This window comes from Falco peregrinus, chromosome 6 (assembly GCF_023634155.1).
Source record: "Falco peregrinus isolate bFalPer1 chromosome 6, bFalPer1.pri, whole genome shotgun sequence".
In the NCBI taxonomy this organism is placed as follows: domain Eukaryota; kingdom Metazoa; phylum Chordata; class Aves; order Falconiformes; family Falconidae; genus Falco; species Falco peregrinus.
The window spans coordinates 50,527,930-50,547,747 of NC_073726.1; the positions used below are offsets into that span (position 1 = coordinate 50,527,930).

Consider the following 19,818-nt stretch of genomic DNA (forward strand, 5'->3'; position numbering starts at 1 on the left):
GTAACTAACTGATACACATACGTTCATAGAGTATTTCTCCCTTATTCCTATTGAAAATCTTCACTGATTGGTCTCTTGTAAACTTGGCTGGGAAACAAAATTTTGTTCCATGGGAAATCATTTTCTACTTCAAAACATAATGAAAAATTAAAGTATCAAAAAAGTAGGACAAAAAACTATGAGGTTTCAAAATAAAATTGTGAAAGTGAAAAATTACCACCCCTGTGATTAGACAAAAGTTCCTGCATAACTTGATCTGGGTTTTGATGTTTTGTTTTGTTTTAATTCAAATAATTATTTGGAACTGAAAAGTATCCTTGTTTCAAACTATCACCTTGAAATGTCAGGTGTTTTGTTTTGATTACCCAACTGTAAAATAACAAATATGCATTGAAATTGACATTTTCTGATAGAAAGTTCTTATTTCAGCAAAACCACACTTTCCAAGAGGAAAAATTTTCATGTAAAAATATTTCAACGTGCTTTACTTACTTGCCAGGAAATATGAAGCTGTCTATAACCACCATCTTACTAAAATTTTTCCAACATGAAAGTTGTTATAATTTTGCAGTTGAAACTTTTAAAATGTTCTGTTGACAAAGAGGATTTGGCCATGAAACAGAACAGTGCTTATTATAGCAGAAACACACAGAGGTCAGTTCGCACACTTCATGGCTATCACATGTTTAATTACAGTGGTAAATTCTAAGCATGAGTCAAACACAAATAAACCCAGGAGCTTAAATTTCTGCTTCTTTAAACATTCCAGATGTAGAAGTTTTCCATTTACTTCACGTCAGTCAACTGAGTTCAATGCGGTGGGATAATTAATCCCCTCAAGTGTTCTGCAAATATTTCAGTCTAGATATAGCTTTACCTTTTTGTGAATGTTGATATACTTTCTAATAAAGGTATAAGAAAAAAATTATTTAAATCTAATTGACAGATTAGAATCAATACAAAATTTTACAAAAAAATCAAGTAAAATGACTGTAAAAAATCGGAATGCAAATAACATGTTTAGAAATGTTTGTTGTTACTGCAACATACAATGCTAGTCTTATTTGCAATAATTTTCTGGGTACTTATTCTAATCAAGCAGAAAATGATGCTTTGGGATAGCTCAGTGTTTTGATATTCACACTGAGAAGTTTTACAGATGTTAGTTTTCCATAAAGTGATGAAGATCTACTCTCAAAAAAACAGGTCTACTAATTAAGAATCTGAAGTTAGTCACCTCCAAACTACGAACAGCACCGTTCCTCCATTTTTAAAGTCTTGTTGCCTCTTTAGTACTTTAGCTCCATATGGTTGATTGACCAATGATGGCACAAAGGACTTAATTTTCAAAATCTAAAAAAAAAAAAAAAATTCTAAATTAAACATTCCAATATTTACTTAGGTACATTGAAATCCATTAGACTCCTTTGTATCAAGGTTTATAATTCCACCACTACACAGAAGTATATAAATATCTTCATGTGCTCATTTACACACACACATTTACAAATGATTCTACTAGTATGAATTCCAAATCCAGCACTTATAACACCAGTACAGAAAAAAAAAAAGTATTTCAAAACCAAACTCTGACATTTCTGGATAGAAGCTTAAGTGTCTTCAACATTTAAAAAAAAAAAAGAAAAAAAGCTGCTTTTATGCTATATTTCATGTTAACCTACAAAATTGAACAAGGGTATTTCTCATAGTCCTTCAACATGTTTCTTGCAGTCAGAGCACAATTCAAAATTATATGGGCAAGTCAATCATATATTCCTGGGAACAATATGTGTGATGAAATGAAGTCCTGCCTTGGGAGACATCTCTAACAAGAATCCTGTGCAGGACGGAATATGAGGAAACCTTTTTGTCTCCAACATACTGAGATTTCTCACTCTGAACCAATTCTTTCCACACAGCTACCTAAATTTTCTCTCTCTCCTGTGAAGTCATTAGACTAACCTTTACAACATGAATAAGGAAGGGGTGATCTTTGTTTGACAGCAATAATAAGCAGACATTCAGTTTCAATTATGTGAAGAAAACCATAGAAATGGAGGCATGAAGAGACATTAGCCTAGGTGATATCAAGGTCAGTTAATACCAAAAGCATTCAATTTCTGCTTTCATTAAATTAGGAACCTCACCCACAAAAGGCTGGAACAGCAATAGCAATGGAGTGAGGTGTACTAGGAGGATGCTGTCTGGTTTCTTGACTGACCTAGAAATACTCAGCAAATTAGAAAAGTCCAGACATTAGATGACACTGCAGTTGGGGCAAGTTATAGTACATGTAAAGGAGTAAGTTGTCCACAGTAATAGAGCCAGGGACAGCAAATGTCCATTCAAATCCTGGAAAGCCAGGTCTGCAGCTGCTGCTGGGAAGGAAGAGTCAGAGCATGCTGGTCAGCTGTGGCAGCAACCATGGCAGGGTGGGAGAACTAGTGATTAGGAGCACGAGGGTTAATGGCATCTTTTCCAGGCAGAACAGGACACTGGCAGAACTGACACTTTTTAACACTCCTTGTGTTAAAAAAAGCTACGCTGACTTCTCCAAAGCTCTCCTCTCCCATCTTGCCTTCACCCAGAAGAACTGTTGAAGCCTGCATGTTCCTAGGAGAGACAATTTGGAATTTTGTACATTGCTGAAGAACTTTGAGCTATCTGTGATCATGGTTTACACAAGAATAGACTCTTAAATCCGCTTTCTGGTCTTCTTCAATCTGGGACCACCTTGGGATTAACATCTCTGGAATAATTCAGGTTGCTCAAGGCTCCATAGGCTTTTGGCTACAGCAGATCCCGGAGGACCACTCTGACAATCCAGAATGAGATGAGTCTATAAGGCTGTGGTTCAGCTTTCCTCACCACCCAAATCTCCAATTAAAATAGTTTTCTCAGGCAGAACCATGGGAATGATTGCTGTAAAAGCTGTCTATTCCTGATTTAACATTGTGTGGCTGTAAGGGGAAGGGACTAGGAGTGCCTAATAACAGGAATTTGACTGTACTAAGAGCAGATTCCTCGTTGCCTTACAGCGCTTGAGAACCTTAGTGCAATCGAACATGAGGCCAGGGACCTGACCTTTGAGCAAGCTGGAATATCATATGATTACTGCTCTGTGTAAGCCCACAGCTGCTCTCCTCCCAGCTGTTTCACAAGTTTGGCTGACTAAGATCTACTTTGAGATTTAACATATTTTTAAAATATTGTACTGTACCTTACACAGAAGTTGATTAACTCACTTTGACTAACTCATGTTTATATTGTCAATTTGCAGGTCCCAAGCTACTTGTCACCTATTTGCCAACTGGTCTTCTTTTTAGGGATCACATATTTCTAGTTGGAGTATAAACTAGTTTGCAATTACTAAATAATGATTATTTTCATAATAAAAATATTTATAAAAATAATGGTACAAAATAAATCTTTAAATTGTTCAGACTTTTTAAGCTCTGAGCAGCTGACTGAATATACCAAGATAGAGCTTACCCACAACAGACAAGAATCCAAAAAAAGTCTATTCCAAAAAGCAAACATGCAAATAACTCCAAAACATTCAGAAAAACATTTGGAAATTATCAGCTCAGAAAACTAAAATAAAATTAAATCTATATCCCTTCCTAAAAAAACCCACCCTATTTATATGTCTTTTAAAATTTTTAAGTATTTCTTTTAATATCCAAAGATAATAAAGAGAAAGAAAAACAGAAGCAACATCGTCTCAGATTACTATGAAGAGTCATACAGCATCAAAACTGAGTGCATTGTCACCTCAATGAATTAAGGTATGGAATATTATCTCTAACAATAATAGAAAAGAACCAAATAAGGTACTTGCAGTTCAGACCTTGTCATTAGTTCATCTTTTATTTTTATTATTTTTTAAAAATTTAATTTAATAATAAAAACTATTAATTAAGCACACATAGATCTCTTAGGTCCCTAATTCATCTGAGGAGCCCACATTCCTAACAACTGGCTTCTTGTTAAAATGTTAAATATCCTTAGGAAGACATTGTATTAGTTTATAAGTCCAGTTAAAGCATAAGATAAGAAGCAAACAGGCAATGAAAAATTTTGAATGGTCAGACTTAATGGATGCTGTATGCAAGATGTTTTTTGGCAAGCCCTAGGTGAAATCAGCAGTATTAAGAAGGGCAGGAGGCAGTGGAAGGAAGCAGGCAGTGCCTGAAGGAATCTATCACTTCTGTTATCATCTGTCATTTGCCTCCTGCTGTTATCAGCTACTAGTAGCATCATGGTTTAGAACCTCTTGCCTTTTTCTGTAGTTGGCAATTGAATGCCTTTCACAGGCATTAAAAAGAAAACATGAATCTTAAGTGATTTCAGGATTAAACACTACTTCATTAAGCCACAGCAATGTCCTTCTCAAGTGATCTGAACTGTGTGGCATTTGCTCTTTTCCACGTTCTCCAAAGGCGAAGCACATGACATACCGCCTAGAGTATCCAGATCAGTGTATTGATCAGGTGTGTTAGTGATAATACTGCCAGTCTCAAGCATGTAAAATTTATGAATCACTTCTTTCTCCAAAAATCATGATGTTTTATTTTTTAATTATATATTTGCATGCTTTTATGTCTCACTTTCTGAGCCTTCAGGGTGAAACTGTGCCTTGTTTTCAAGTTTCTCTTTGAAAGGAGAAGGTTAGGAAGATACTTTTTTCTGCTTTAAGAAAAGTTGAAAATCCTAGTAATTGCTTTTCAGGGATTACACTTCTAAGAAAAAATATCCAATGTCACTCAGACCCATGATGAAATATTTACACTTGTCATTGCTTTTATAGTAATACTAATTAGCGTCTGATGTGTCTTCTCACTTATTCTTTAGTTTCATCACCCCTGTGAGCTGAGATAGGGCTAGGAATAGGATTAACATCCCTCTCTGCCCCCACATTCCCACATTTCTCCTTAGTATAAATAGAAGGTATGCAGACTAGCAACAGTACATCAGTCATCTTAGTGTAATGACTGATATTTCTGATCTCTGCTAGGCTACAGGACTTTTCTCAAATTGTTCCTGTTTGAATTACAGCATGTGTTTTAAAAAAAAACAAAACAAAAACCACCCAAACCAAACCCAAACAACAACAACAACAAAAAAACACACACAAACAACCCTCTAAAAAACTATGCTACATTTAAACATTTCTGGTAAAGAATCCAGCTTGGTAAATATGATATCTCATCATCTTTACTGAAAATACTAACAATAAAAGAAAACAACAACAACAACAAACACAAAAAACCCAAACATATTCCTTAATTCAAGCTTGAACATGTTTCACTTCAAATTAAGACAGTGTCTGCTGAAGACTGTTTTGTTATCACGTTGTCTTACTCCCAATAACTCCAATAACTCTTCCTTTCACCCATTCTTAGTTTTTAATACTTCTCTTGAGCTCTGGACACATGAAATGGACATGCTGTTTCAGCAGAGGTTGCTTTCACAAGCACAGAGGTGACCACTCCAGGCTCATAGGTTTTGTTTCTACAGTTAAAAGCTACACCAGTGCTTTTAGCTACACTGTTATGGTGGGAGTTCATCTTCAATGTGTATAATTCCACACAAACAAAGCCAGCAACCACCCAGGATATCAAAGTAAACTCCAGGATCATTCTAATATTTTTTCCCTATTTTCAGTAGTCTTTAAACACAATATGTTGTCTTTACTTTGAATTTCAAGGGAAGTTTTCAGTAACAAAATCAAGCCAACAATAGCTCTCCTGTTGTAAAAAAGTGCCTCTGAATTCCAAGCTTTATTTTGTCCAGTTGTTTGTATGAGTGGTTAATCTAATAAACCAGTTTGCACATGAAATTATGACTTTTGCACTGAAAACATATTTAAAAATACATGGTAAAATTCCTGTGCGTAGTTCTCCACAATTACTTTATTCATTTCTAAGACAGAAGCCATGAAGTGTTGCAACAAATGTAATTGTGTTACAGTTCTCCTCAGTTTGGGTAACAGCCATTCTTCAAACTGGGAAGGAAGAGAAAGATCACATCACATCACATATTTTGGATGTTGAATGACATGACAAATATTATCAGAGCACCTCTACTGCACTGTAAAAACCTATTTTTAAGCCCAAATTAACCTACTACCTTGCTTAGATGACAGTATTCACCTCAGTAGAGTAGCAAGGAGCTCAGGATAGGCCTCTTGATAAGGTAATTAGATTATTCTGAGCTCTGCGTTTCTGTGATAGGTTTTGAAAGACTAGAAGCAAATACCTGATGAGGCAAACAAGAAAAGTCATTCTGTGGAAACATATAGGACAACAGAGTAGAAAGTGTTATGCATCAGCTGTAATGAGAAGAAGAAGGAAAAAACTACAAACTAGGGTTTACTTACCTCAGGAGGCCAACCATTTGGGAGGAGGAGATCTACAGATTCAAGGCAGAATAGAAATGGTCAACATGCTGCCAACACTATCTGCTCTTCCCTGATGAAAGTAAAATGCACAGGAATAGTCATCAGGTAATCCGCCTCTGACATCTTGGAGAGCTGAAGGAGGAATTTAACAACTCCATACTACAATGGGTAAATTACAAGTCTAAGCAGGACCCACACTAGTTAATTCAAAGCTCCTGAGGACACTTTCAGTATTACTGGGGCTCCAGGGAGGAGATAGGTGGTTTGCATGGTAGGAGAGGACTCAGTTAATAAACAAGAACAGTTGCACTCCTGTTTTCTTGCATTCTTTTACACATAGCTTGCAGAGGGTGTGAGGCGAGGAGAGGGGTTTTCCAGTGAGTTTTGAAACTGAGCAGAGGTTAGTATGTATGAACCTGAAGTCCTCTATGTAGAGCCACATCTAAGAAAAGTCAGCTAATGAATTTAAAGCCCTGTCTAAGATGAAATATAGATATTGTGTCTCTAATAATCATGAAAACTCCTAACAGGCAGAACAATTTTTCTATGTGTTTGTACCTACATAGGATGAGGTACACCTACACCAATTCTGTTTGGAGTGCATGTACTATTATAATACTAACTGTAAATAAATACGATTCTTACCTAAAGTTGGAATAAATTGCAAGCAATATTTTGATGGTAGGGCTATCACAAATGAGAGTACCCAAAAGTTTAGCACAAGTTAGCCCTTCTCTAAAACAGAATATAGCTTGATCACAGGGAAATGTCTATTGCAAAGTCAGTCTATGGTTTTTGGTTTTGTTTTAAAAAGGAATTAAACCCTTTTCTATTAAAACAATAGATTTAAAGATGGTTGTTTTCAGTGGAGCATTTTGAGCACAAGTGTTTATATTATAGAATAAGAGAATTCACAACCTGTGAGTCCAGTATCTCCACAGCTAAATTCAAAATAGACTGGGAGCCAAGAGATCTGAGCTAACTCCCTCTGCCACAGATTTCATTGTGCAACCTTGAGCTTTTAATGTCACTCTTACCTGTTCAGTGGTGCAAGTAGCACATAAATATAGATGCTTGGTCAGAAATAAATTTCCCCCAAGAAAAAAACTGTAAGTACAAGTTGGTAGGCCTAGACTTTTTTTCTGAAAAAGTGGGTGCAACCAGAACGCTTGTACACCTTACGTACGAGTGACCTGTGGCTGAAGCAGTCACATATGACAGTTAGAATGGTTCTCAGGTGTCTCTGGAATCTGAAAGCCATGAAGGAGGTGTGAAAACTGCATCTAACATCCTCACTTCACATCCAGGTCCTGCACAGTCCAGATGGACCTAGGATACCCAGGCATGTCAGGATTTCAGGAAGCAAAAAAGTGCATTAGATAACATGCCAAAATCTGTAATGCGGCTAAGCATTTTCAGAGACATATTTTGATCAGGACACTGTTCTGCCACCTTTACTTCAATAACTGCTATGGATTATAGCGCTGTGAAACAGTACTGCTCTTCTGAAATCACAAGCTAAATTATGGGCACTACCCAAGTTTGTGTTTGTCCTTGGAAAACACCAGACTCCATCACCCTACCATTTCAGAGTGCAAAATGCTGCCTGGGTAGAATCAGGTTTTTTCTCATCTGATCCAACTCATTCACTGTTGTTAAGAAAGAGTTCTTATATTTTCACTTGTTTGGAAGGATCTGATGTAAATATTATTTGAATCAGTTTCTCCCCTTGCCATAGAACAGATTTACTTGCAGTAGGTGAAAATAAAGCAGAATTGAACATCTACTGTGTATTCCTCAGTTCCAGAATAGCACTTTTCACTGCATTTTGCTTTATTCAAAAATTACATGTACAAAGGGGTCTAATTCTGTTGTTACGAACAGGGAATTCCAGAGCAGCCCCAGAGAATTTTTATGAAGGCAACCTCAAATATTTATGCCTGGTAAAGAGAACAGTAACTTTTTTGCTTTTCCTTTATTTTGTCACCCTTATTTATATTATCCTATTATTTATTGACACAGTTCTATTCAAAATAGTAGAAACATGAAGTGCTTATAAAATACCAAACATATAGATCTTGAACATTATTTAAAGAACGTGGAGTGAGGCAAAACGTGGCATATGACCATTTTTTCATTCCTCAAAGAGAAAAACTATACAAGGCAAAGCAGTTCTACAGGATAACAGCTTTCTTTGGTTTTCTGGTTTTACATGATTCCCAAACAGCAAATAATATCAGGAAATTCAACACGTCACATGTAACATGAAGTTCTCTGTGCATGTTTATGTAATAAGTCTGGTCTGATATAAAGTTTTTTATGTAGACACAGTAAGTCTGCCATATCACATTTCCTGTACTCTCAATAAATTCTCAAGAAACTGAGATCTGGTTTGTAAGGAAGAGATTTTCCAAAATTAAATTTAATTGAAATGCACTTTTTCTGCATTTCGTATCTTGACTTCTTAGCTTCACAGTCACAGCCCTAGCACAAATAATTGCAGAATAATCTCCCATTTTTCTTTTGCTTAAATAGGGCTGAATTTAAAGTTTAAGATAGTGAATTTGTTCATCCATGTAGAACCACAGAATCACAAAAGAGAATAATTGGAAGGGATCTCAGGAAATCTATAGTCCAAACTCTCATGCAAAGCAGATTCAGCTTTGAGATCAAACTAGTTTACTCAGAGCCTTATCCAGTCAGGTCTTGGAAGCCTCTAAGGATGGAAAGTGCACAACCTCTGTAGGCAACCACTTCTTGACTGTCTTCATGGTGAAAAAAAAAATACTTCTCAGATCTTAATTTATCCCCACTGTTTCTTGTCCACCTACCATGCATCACCAGAAAAAGCCTGGCTCTATCTTCTTGATGTCTTGTAGGTAGTGGGCACTGTGGGGGTGGAGGACAGCTATTAGGTCTCCCTGAAACCTTCTTCTGTCCAGGCTGAACTAGCCTTGCTTCTTTAGTCTGTCCTCACACAGCAGGTGCTCCAGCCCCAACCAGCTTGGTGGCCCTTCCCTGAGCTTGCTTAATTCACTGATGTCTTTCCCATATTGGGAGGCATAAACCTGAATGAAACATCTAGACATGATCTCATGAGTAAAGGGAAATAATCAGCTCCATCGATCTACTGCCTGTGCTCCTGTTAGCACAACCCAGGACCTTGCAGCCAGGGCATGCTGCTGGCTCATGCCCAATCCTTAATGGCTTGATGTTGCTACGTATGTTTTGATCTGTCAGCCTGATATGGCTTCTCATATATGCCAGAATATATATGCAAGTATGAAAACAAGTATGCATGTATATGTTTAAAAGCACAGATTTCCAGCTTTCTGTTGTTTCTAATATAGCCTCTGTCATCAACATTAGTAGTGCCAGTGGAGGCCCATGGGATTACACAAGGATAATAGGAAATAGTTTCTGCTTGCATATCTTAACTAGCTGATATAAAACAGGGTGGAGCTAGTGAATATAATCAACTGTTCTTAGACATGGAAAAGGAAGAGGACAGTAACTGCAGCAGCAACAGCATTCCATTATTCCATTGGTTTGCAACAGGTATCATCAGCCAAGCTAGAAGCAAATCAAACAAACTTGATTTGTTCAAACCAGTGTCCATCTTACACACACACACACACACACACACCCCACCCCCCCACCCCCCCCCCCACACACCCCATTGTTACAGTTTCAGCTGGAGAATAGTTTTGTTAACCTCACTGTTAACTATTTCACATCCACTCACGCACTGGTCAACCCATTTCAGTGATAACCTATTGCAACATCTCTTTGTTCCTCAGTACTCATTCTTTAGGCATGAGTGGTCAGATTCCCTTTTAGAATAGGTCAGATGAACTCAGCGGCTAATGGGGCTGGAGGAGTCTATGATCACATGTTTAAGGGTTGTAGACAGTTCTGAATAGTTCAAGACGCTGATTACTGGGAAAAGAAAAAAAAAAAAAAAAGCCAGTAATGGGAATTACAGCTTTACTTGAAACTCTAGTGCTTATGCCTATCTAGTCTGTAGACAATGCTGTTGATGTTAACAGAAAAAATAAACAAGGAAGTGAAGATGAGAATAAGAGGAAGAGAATGTTGGGTAAGAATGCGACAAGTATTGAACCACTGTGTTTATACATAGGCCATATGGTGTGGACATAAACACTGTAAGCTTACTTTACCAGCATTATGCAGTCTGTAACCTCCCTTTCAGACAACTCCTGCCAGCCAAATGTTTTTCTTGTCTTTAATACTGCAGATTCTACAGACATGAAGCCTACATGCTTGTATATACCAGAGACAGATTAAGTACACAGGCTTTCCTAAACTATAGCCATTTTCTGCTAAGAGTATCGGTAATAGCTGGATTTACTTTAAATAAATAAATAAATAGATAAATCCTTCTTTTGCCATTAAAAAAAAATACTTTTACTGAATTTTAATGTGTAATGTCTATTAAAGGTATAGATTTTTCAGGGGAAAAAAAATTAAAATTACAATATAATCATTGCCTGAGCTGCTATCTGCCATGGACTACAGCTACAGGGAGACATTAAGATTTTTATCCAGTATTACTGTACCTATGGTTTTGAAAATCCATGCCCAGCTATCTGGCAGCCTATCTTTGATCTCTAGACTTTTGTTGCTAATTTGCTTTAATGACTTCTGAAGACCCAAGGACTTCAGGAGAGTACTTTCAGGAGCAAATTACATGCCATCTCAGTCACAATGCTGACAAATGCATAGATGATGATGAAATATCAAGTGTTCTTAATGTAGCAAGCACCTGGTTTTAATTCCATCATCTAATACATCATTTTGTCATTAGCCCATCTTTTACCAGTCATTTTAGCACTATGTATATTGATACTTTTAAAATTAATGTAATAATCTTAAAATGTTGTGGGGTTGTTTTGGTTTTGGTTTTTTCTTTCTCTTTGGCCTGGTTGTGTCTTTTTCCCAAGAGTTTCAGCAGCAGTGCAGACTTCTGCCGAAAGATTTTCCTTTTCAAATGACACCTCCTATATAAATCAGCCTATTTCTATTTCAGTCAATGGGCGTTATGCCAGTTTGCAGAGTATAACGCCCTGCTGCAAAAATGCCCTGCTGCAAAAATGCCCTTTTTAGACTGTCGGAGAGAGGTCTTATGCTTCATTTACTGTGCTTGTCTCTAGTAAGAGGAAGAGGATAGTTCTAGAGGAGTGCTGTCTTATTGCTGTCTCTCTACGGACAGGTAGAATAGATGCCTTCACCCCAAGTCTAGTAGCTGGCATAGTTGAAGATGTCATGATGACTGGGTAACAAGTCAGCATTCTCCCTGCTGGCAAGCAAATTTTAGGGGTCTAGTGAGGCTTTGTGCAGCCCAAACCCCCACAACCAAAGCCAGTGCAGAAGTAAGGTTCTGCTAGACAGGCTCAGTACTTCCACACCCAGATCGCTTTTGTTCAGCCTTCTGAGAGCAACCAACAGAGTTATCAGTGACTGCCATGAAGGTAAGGGCAAGCTGTGAATACTATTAGGGTTTCGACAACACTGTTTGTGACATTTTGTCCTGCAGCCTCACTTCCATTTCAGCTCCTGCCCCATTTGTTTCTAAATCAACAGCACATTGTTTGAAGGATTACTATATCATCTGTTTCCAGGAAACTTTCTGAATTTGACATTACCTTTTACTCCTGCGATATACCCAGCAGGGAGCTGAAGCCGAGTAGCCCCTTCCCCCCCACAGGATATTATCTTAACCACCAAACTGCCTGTAAGGAACTTTTGCCAGAAAATGTAGGTTCCTCAGTAATTTGAGGACCCTGTTCAGGTCATTCAGATCTATTTCTATATTATTATTTTATTTTGTTCTATTCTAAAGATTGCATGCTTGGGTATAGAGACCTAAGCCTACACTACATTTCAAGAGCCAAGCTTCTACTTCTGATATTGCTCTTTGTGCCCATTTTTTTGAAGCTATTTCATTTTCAGGTTCTGAAATGCTTCTAAGTGGGAGCAGCTGTATCATGCATACTGCACGCTATGCGCATCCAAACCAGGTGAGCCTAAAATGCAGGTATGCTCTAAAGACATGGTAACTCCTCCCTGTAAGCAAGCTCCAAGATACTTAAAATATTCATGGACAGTTCTGCAGAGTTCATGCCTGCAATTGCTATTGTAAGACATCTTTCATCCCCTTTTCCTCTCAAAAATGCAGAGCCAAATCTCATTAATCCTACAATGAAATTACAGTAAAATATAAACACTACTCTCATTTCCATCATATAAAACTCTACTTATTGTTTCAGTTGTTCCTTTTCCTTTTTGACCAAACTCAGCAGTTGTTCATCAAAACACTAATTGTTGTTTAAGTCTCTGTTGATCTACACAACAGCTTTGGGACTGTACCAAGAAACAACCTCACAAAACACTTGGAGCTGACTATAATGTAATTCCATTTACCCTAGCAAATATTATATGCTTACAGCCTGTAACCATGCAACCAAATAAGTGTTGTCAGTTTCTAACCGCAAGTCCTCATTTATATTTTTAGCTTTTTTATGAAGACAGGAAAGGTGTGGTCAAAACTGATCAAACAGCATTTTGCAGAAAAGAGTTCACACATCTGCAAAATGAATTCTCAGTCAATGCATGTTTTCTCTATTCTCCCTAGCACCAGCACTCAGGACTAAAGAAACCACTGAAGCTCTTGCATTCTTAGCAACTTGATTTTTTTTTTTTTTTTTTTTTTGCTTGTGAGCATGCAGTGTGGTCTTATTTTCATCATGTTCCTCACACACATATACTCAGCTCCCTTTCCCCTCCTCCATTCTCTTCTGGAGAGGCTATAACCCATGGACTTTATGTCTGAAGGTAGAAAGCACAGATCTCATTACAATCAAAAAATTATACTAGCTTAAATATGACTTACTGTATACTGTTTTAGACAGAGGCATATTAAACATTAAGAGGCTACTCAAACCCAGAATTCTGTATTCGATCAAGTCTCATTTATTTCTTCATAGCTTTTATTATGACATGTAAATTATGCCAGAAAAGAGGAGTGCTCCCCCCAGGTACAGATCAATTAGAGTTTATGCCAGTCAAGTGTAACTGCTAGAAATATATTATTCATAATCTTTTGACTCTGGATTTTCTTTCTGACCACTCTTTTCTCTCAAGTCTACAAATTATATGATCTCTTCAGTAATGCACACAGTAATCAAAATTCCCATTGCCATCACAATACATGGTTTAGGATGCATTTCTGAGACTGGGGAAATATGCAAACAATAAAATGATACAGGAAAATGCATTTTATCAAATCTAATTTTATTTTATTTGGCAATATGAAGCAGTGTAAACACAGCTTAATCAATCAGTTTTGTATTGTTGAAGCGTAGTGGTCAAGCTGGTTTTCTACATTAAGTTCCACACCTTGCTGCTGTTAGGGTGGCACAATTCACACTTGCATACAGAAAAACAGTTTAATTCACTATTAAAACAAACCAAAAAATAGTCAGGTTTTTTTCCACTCAGCTGAAAAGAAACTAGAACTGCACCAATACTGAAACTCTTTTCAGGCTGATTCCTGCCCTGTTATTACATAGATATGAATGTTGCTGTCTGACATTTCGGGAAAGCATGAGAAAGAAAAGCTGAGCTGCTGAGTCCGCATATTACATGCAGTCAGAGAGAATTATCTCACCATGAAACATCCAATTTAAGAAGCAGATGCAAGATATCTCTCAGAAGTGTTAAACAAAAAGAAAGAAAAAAAAAAAGAAAAAAGGGGAAAAAAAGACCTAGTTAGTGATCCCAGAGCCAAAGGCTAACACACAAACAAACCAGGCACAAATGGATGACAGACAAGCTGGATCTGTCAGCTCCATGTACGGTACTCCAGCTCTTGCCCTGCCTTCCCCTCTCCCCCTCTCAGACACACACCCATGAATGGAAGGGATGGTAGTGGTCTTCAGGGCATTAGCTGTATCGGTTATTTAGTCCCGTGGAAAGACTGACCCAACAATCAATTCCTTCTTTGTTTGGATGCCCAGATTAGTGTGCCTTTTGTGAAGGTTAATTCATTTATTGCCCACTTTTCCTGGCATGGAAGATCTAGGTTTTGCTCAGCCCATCCTCTCACTTGCTTTTCTAAGATCTGCTGACTGGCACTATTGGCATTCAAATGTCAGGCTCCTGATAGCACCAATTGACAGATTTGGTGCTGGTGATGGGTCCTAAGGCCCAGTCTGGAGGTGGGGTGAGAGGAACCCCCTGACAGCAGAGCATCCCATAATGCCTCCTGGCACAGCAGCTGGCACAACTCAATGCCATGCAGCAGTGGGTGCACCCACTTACCCCTGACCTCAGCCTGCCAGTGGTGTGCAATTTCAGAAACCATTTTACAACTCCTCATTGCATCCTCGGTTGTTATGTGTGGGCATAAAAGATACAACGGAAAAACTTACTCATGGAAAAATATGAAATAATTGCCTCCGTCCATAGCCATTCATTACTATGATAAACAAAATGAGCTGGTGATAGTAACTCACCTTTACTCTTTGTTTAAGATATTAATATTCCATATGCCTTCTGTCGTTTCCAAATAGTACTTATGACTTACTTGTAAATCACTGCAAACCTATGCCAGTTTACATCAGAATACCTCTGCTGACTTCAGGAATGTTTTTCCATTTTGCATCTATGTTTAGATTTATTTTCTTTCAATTATGTTGATGCTTACCTATTCTCTGCAGCTAGATATAAGCAGATTATTGCATAGACTCTGCCTACAAAACAAATATTCACAGTGATAATCTAGGTCATCAGTTTTAATCCAACTAATTTCTGCATGAAGCCCTTAACTTCTGATTGAACTACAGTTTCTCCCTGAAAGAGAATATCAGTCTGTAAGAGTTGAGCAAAGAATCCACTGTCTCCTTTGGTAAATTATTCTCATAATCCATCAGGCTGGCTCAACGTGTGTCTGTGGCTCAGAGCTCTCTATATCGGGCACACTCGGTTGTGCCCTCTAGAGTTAGTTTATTTTACATTTGTTTTGAGGGTCATCAACACCAGCATAAGGGGGAAGACCAGCAGACCCAGTCCAGCAGAGTGCAGAAAGCAGGTGATAACCTCAGCAACCCAAGTGCCATCTGAAAGACGGATGGCAGGGAGGATGTGGTTGTATAACCTGGGTGTTTCTTGGTAACTCAAGACTGCAATCGGCTTGCTTTTAGCAAGTGGATGATATCTGCCAGGATCTTTCATAGATAAGAGCAAGTTAAACGTGTTATGACAATAATGTAGCATAGGTGTCTCTGATGCTGCAGATGACACTAGGGTAAGCCAAAATTACTGTTCACAAGGAATGGAAGCAAGAAGAGGTTTGAGTGGGTGGCTATGGGAAGATGTAAAACAGAATTACCCTATGGCTATGCCTTTTAACAGGCTTTTTGGTGTCATCTAAAGTTACTCTTGTAGTAGGTATTCATGGTATAGCTCCATGCTCTTACCTGTTCTTTGCGGCAGTCAGGACTGCTTAAATGCAGGCTGATGTAGCAACATGTGAACTTTATCACCATGCCACATTCACCACCTCTTGAATCGCTGACTTTGCAGATATCCTGAACTTCCCATTCCCATGAACTTGCAGGGTGCTGATATACTGACAAGTTAAAAAGTGCTGATTTAATTCTCTCTCTTGTGATTTTATTAGAAGAGACATAGGGAAGTAAGATGAAGGCAGCCCTTCCCCCGTACCCCAAGCAAAACCTGATTCCAGTCATGTCACAAGCGGCTTGTCGGTTCTGCAGTTGTGCAATCCCTGTGCATCTATCCGCAAGGCAGCAACAGCCAACAGCAGCCAACTTACCCAGTTGTAATGACCTCAAGGAAGGACTGGACCTTGATCTGGGAACGTAAACCCACAAGCAAGGCCTTCCTTATCTTCATAATATCTCAAAATTTTACTTCTGAAGAGCTTAAAATTGTTTCTTCTCAGCCTTACTTCTACCTCTCCCTAAACCCTAAGACAAATACAAACTGAAATATATGAATTAATTTAAAACAGGAAAATCAAACTAAAGCACTACAGAAACAAGCAATTTTTTTCATTTAAATCACCAGAATATGTTTTACTAGAAATCAAATGCAGCACAAACAACTGGAACAAGGTGGCAGATTACATCAACTTCAAATGTTGATGTCCTTAAAGTTTACTGTTCACATCCTAGTGCACTGACCAAACCTAACATCACATTTATGCAGATTATTTATTAGGCTATGACTGATTTAATTGAAAGCATTCTCTAACATGACTGGAGTCAGAAACCTGATATCACAAAAACACAGCTTTTAAGCTTTTATCATTTATGATACCTAAGTATATCCATATCGTTCAATACATACTGATAAATTCTTTTCACACGTTTCAATAAGTAAAGTTGTTATGAACTCCTGACTTCAATGCTGTCTGTAAAAAACCCACCTTGTTTAAAACCTAGAGGAAGCAGCATGCTGTGTAAACAAAGATGACGTTTGTGTATCAATATTTAATGAAAATGTAAAACCTGCCAAGCCAAGTCTCAGATCAATGTATTTTTTTTTCCAGCTAAAAAGAAGTTGCTATTCAGGTGCTGAGTAGCAAGTCTCAGATCTCAATCTTGTTCATTTTAGTTTCACAGATAGAAAAAAGTGGTTTTAAGTTCTCTCACACTATCAGAATAGGGAAAAGAGGGAGTAGAATTGGTACTGCTCAGTGACTTTAAACACAAATATGTTGAAATAAATGTTTAGTAGATAATTAATTCCAATAGAAAAGAAGTGAAAGCCACTAAAAAGTTATATAACTGAAGAGATGGCAATTCTGATGGAGGAAAAAAATAAATAAAAAGTCTAATAGAATTGGAAAACTTCAAGTGACCCTTTGTGTCCCTACACCCAGCTTTGGCTTCTTTCTTCATTTCTTTTATCCTTCTGCCTCTTTCAACTTTTACAGTCTTTAATGTTGCTTCCTATGTTTGGAAGCCTCCCACCCATTGTCAGCCAAACATCTTTCTTTGCTTTCAAGCCCTATTTAAAACCTACTGCCTCATTGCACCTTTACTAACCTGGCCAGTTTTTGTTCATGCCTTGCTCTTCCTCAAACTTTTTCATGTTCTCTGTTGTCCGAGGCTGATCTTTGAAGATCTTCATACTTGGAACCACATTTAGGCTTTTTTTAAAAAAAACACTTTTTTTAATTGTTGCTGTTGCAAAGCACAGAAGAACAAGCCAGTTTTTCAGCCTTCTGGGGTGCTTGTTGGGAGCATTCTGCTACTCACAGCAACTTCCTTATACCTGCTGCTGTGTCAATAAAGGAGGAAGGGAAGTCAACTGGTGCACATTTTTGACAGCTACAATATTATTTATCCAGACTAGCTAGTGACCTTGTTTCCCACTTCTCCATTGTTTTCCAACAAGTCAATTTCAGGGTGGGCAAATTGGCAGCAGCTACGCTGTGGGCTTACTAAAACCTTTATGCAGGTTTTAAAAGAGGTGTTATTTGGTCCTTCTACATCCTTGTCTGTCTTCTACAGCCATGTAAGGGAAAGCAAGATTTGTCTCTTTCTCCTCTTCCTTCCTCCTACCCATATTAAGTATTTTTACAACACAGCTGAGATAATACCTACAATATGTTGCCAGAAATGAAATACTGCTTTAGTAACCCACAAAGCATATTTAGAACTTTTCTGTTTTCAATCATTCCACTAAATCTAGTCAGAACATAAAAATACATAGAATAAGTGAAACAATAACAACATATGCAGTGGTGGGAACTTAGCAACAAATTAAACTTGAAGCAAAAAAAGAAAAAACACAAATCTACAGTACTTTGAACTTGGCAGAATAGCAATACAAAAGGTCAGCAACAAATAATTTCTGTGTAGACGAAATCTCCATTTTTAGGAATGTTATCCCAAAACTTGAAAGAGAAATGCCAGTTGAAAGAACTGAGTCTCCCCAAGAATCTCACTTAACAAGCAAGAATGAAGCCCAATCAAGCCTTTAAAGTTTACACTCTGATCATTCTATGACAAAATGTACTTTGAAATACATACCAATAACTTAAAGGAAAGGTTAAAATAACATTGATAAATACATTAACATTTAAAAAATCTGGAATATTCAGTAAAGGCAAGACAAAACCAAAGTGAAAAGCAAAGCAGACAGTCAAAGTGTCACCAAAATAGCCAAGGGACTTCATCAGGCTTTCTGTCCTTATCACCCTTATGTTCAGTTATATTTTTATGTCATGTAAGGCACAATAAAGGCACTGTGAAGTTTTCCAGCTGTGGTTTATATCAACCTTTTTTTCCAGTCTCTGACTCTCAAAAAGATATTTTCTACTTTGCAGTACAATGTATATTGAAAAACAGATGTGATTTACAATGCAAAGCACCATATGTGAGCATTACAAGATCAGAATCTGATTTATGTCACAGAAGCTAAGAATTTGACCCACTGAACACAAATAAAAAAATTTAATAGAGTCATCTACAGCTTAAAATTGTTTAAGTGTGTTCTGATCCAATTGAAGTCCAAAGGACTATATCAAAGTAGTCTGGTTCATTATGTAGCTCAATGTTGGGAAGAAAAGTTTATTTACTAGCTTTTAACTGAAAAAAAAAATATTCATATATAATCAGGTTTTGTTCTGATATAACAGAAGATCTGTGTTACATCATTGATGACAATTGATGGCACTTCTCAAATAGCAGCCTCCTGACCAAGATTATGAGCAGGTTTTCTTCAGGACCCACCACATAACACCTCTTGCATTCCTGCAGAATGTCCTGTACTTCTCACCATCACCCCAGCTCTTAGGAAGTAGCTAACATACACTACACCTTCAGGCTGAAAATGCAGCTTGCAGAGGGTGGCTAGCACAGTGGAAGGCAAGTGGACACCACACTCTGGGAGCAGACTTCAGTAAAAAATTAATGATAAGCCTCTAAACCATGGCAACACCTAAAATCTTGACCGATTTGTCTGCCCTACTATCAGTAAAGCTGGGAGCCACAGCATAAACAGAGCACAGACAGTCTTTAACATTTTAAGCAGTGTTGATTAGGCCTGCTCTAAATAGATAACAATATTGAAAACGCTGGCAGCTTTATTTACCCCAAGGCTTTGAATGCTGCCAGCACCTGAGGAGCAAACCAACTGTTACCAGCACTGGGACAGGTCTGCAGCATTTTCCTGTGCTGATGAGAGTTAGATCTCTAGAAATGTTTGACCCACCTCCCTCAAGCAACATCTGCTGCCAAGTTGAAGAGTTAACAGATCCTGCAGTCCTCTCCTTTAGATTAGACTGCATCTTCTCTCAGCTTTATTTTGGTTTTGAATGGAACACTGACAACCTATTTATATACACAGCAAGAAAACAA

The 19,818-nt window shown here is 37.7% G+C and overlaps 1 long non-coding RNA gene across 1 annotated transcript; it reads right to left on the bottom strand.

The window, feature by feature from the left end:
• Nucleotides 1-1,218: 1,218 nt before the first annotated feature.
• On the bottom strand, nt 1,219-15,939 carry LOC129784672 (uncharacterized). The gene is made up of 3 exons (XR_008747684.1): nt 15,904-15,939; nt 6,383-6,473; nt 1,219-1,353 (listed from the first exon to the last, which is right to left on the bottom strand). It is a non-coding gene; the product is annotated as an uncharacterized LOC129784672 (long non-coding RNA).
• Nucleotides 15,940-19,818: the final 3,879 nt, after the last annotated feature.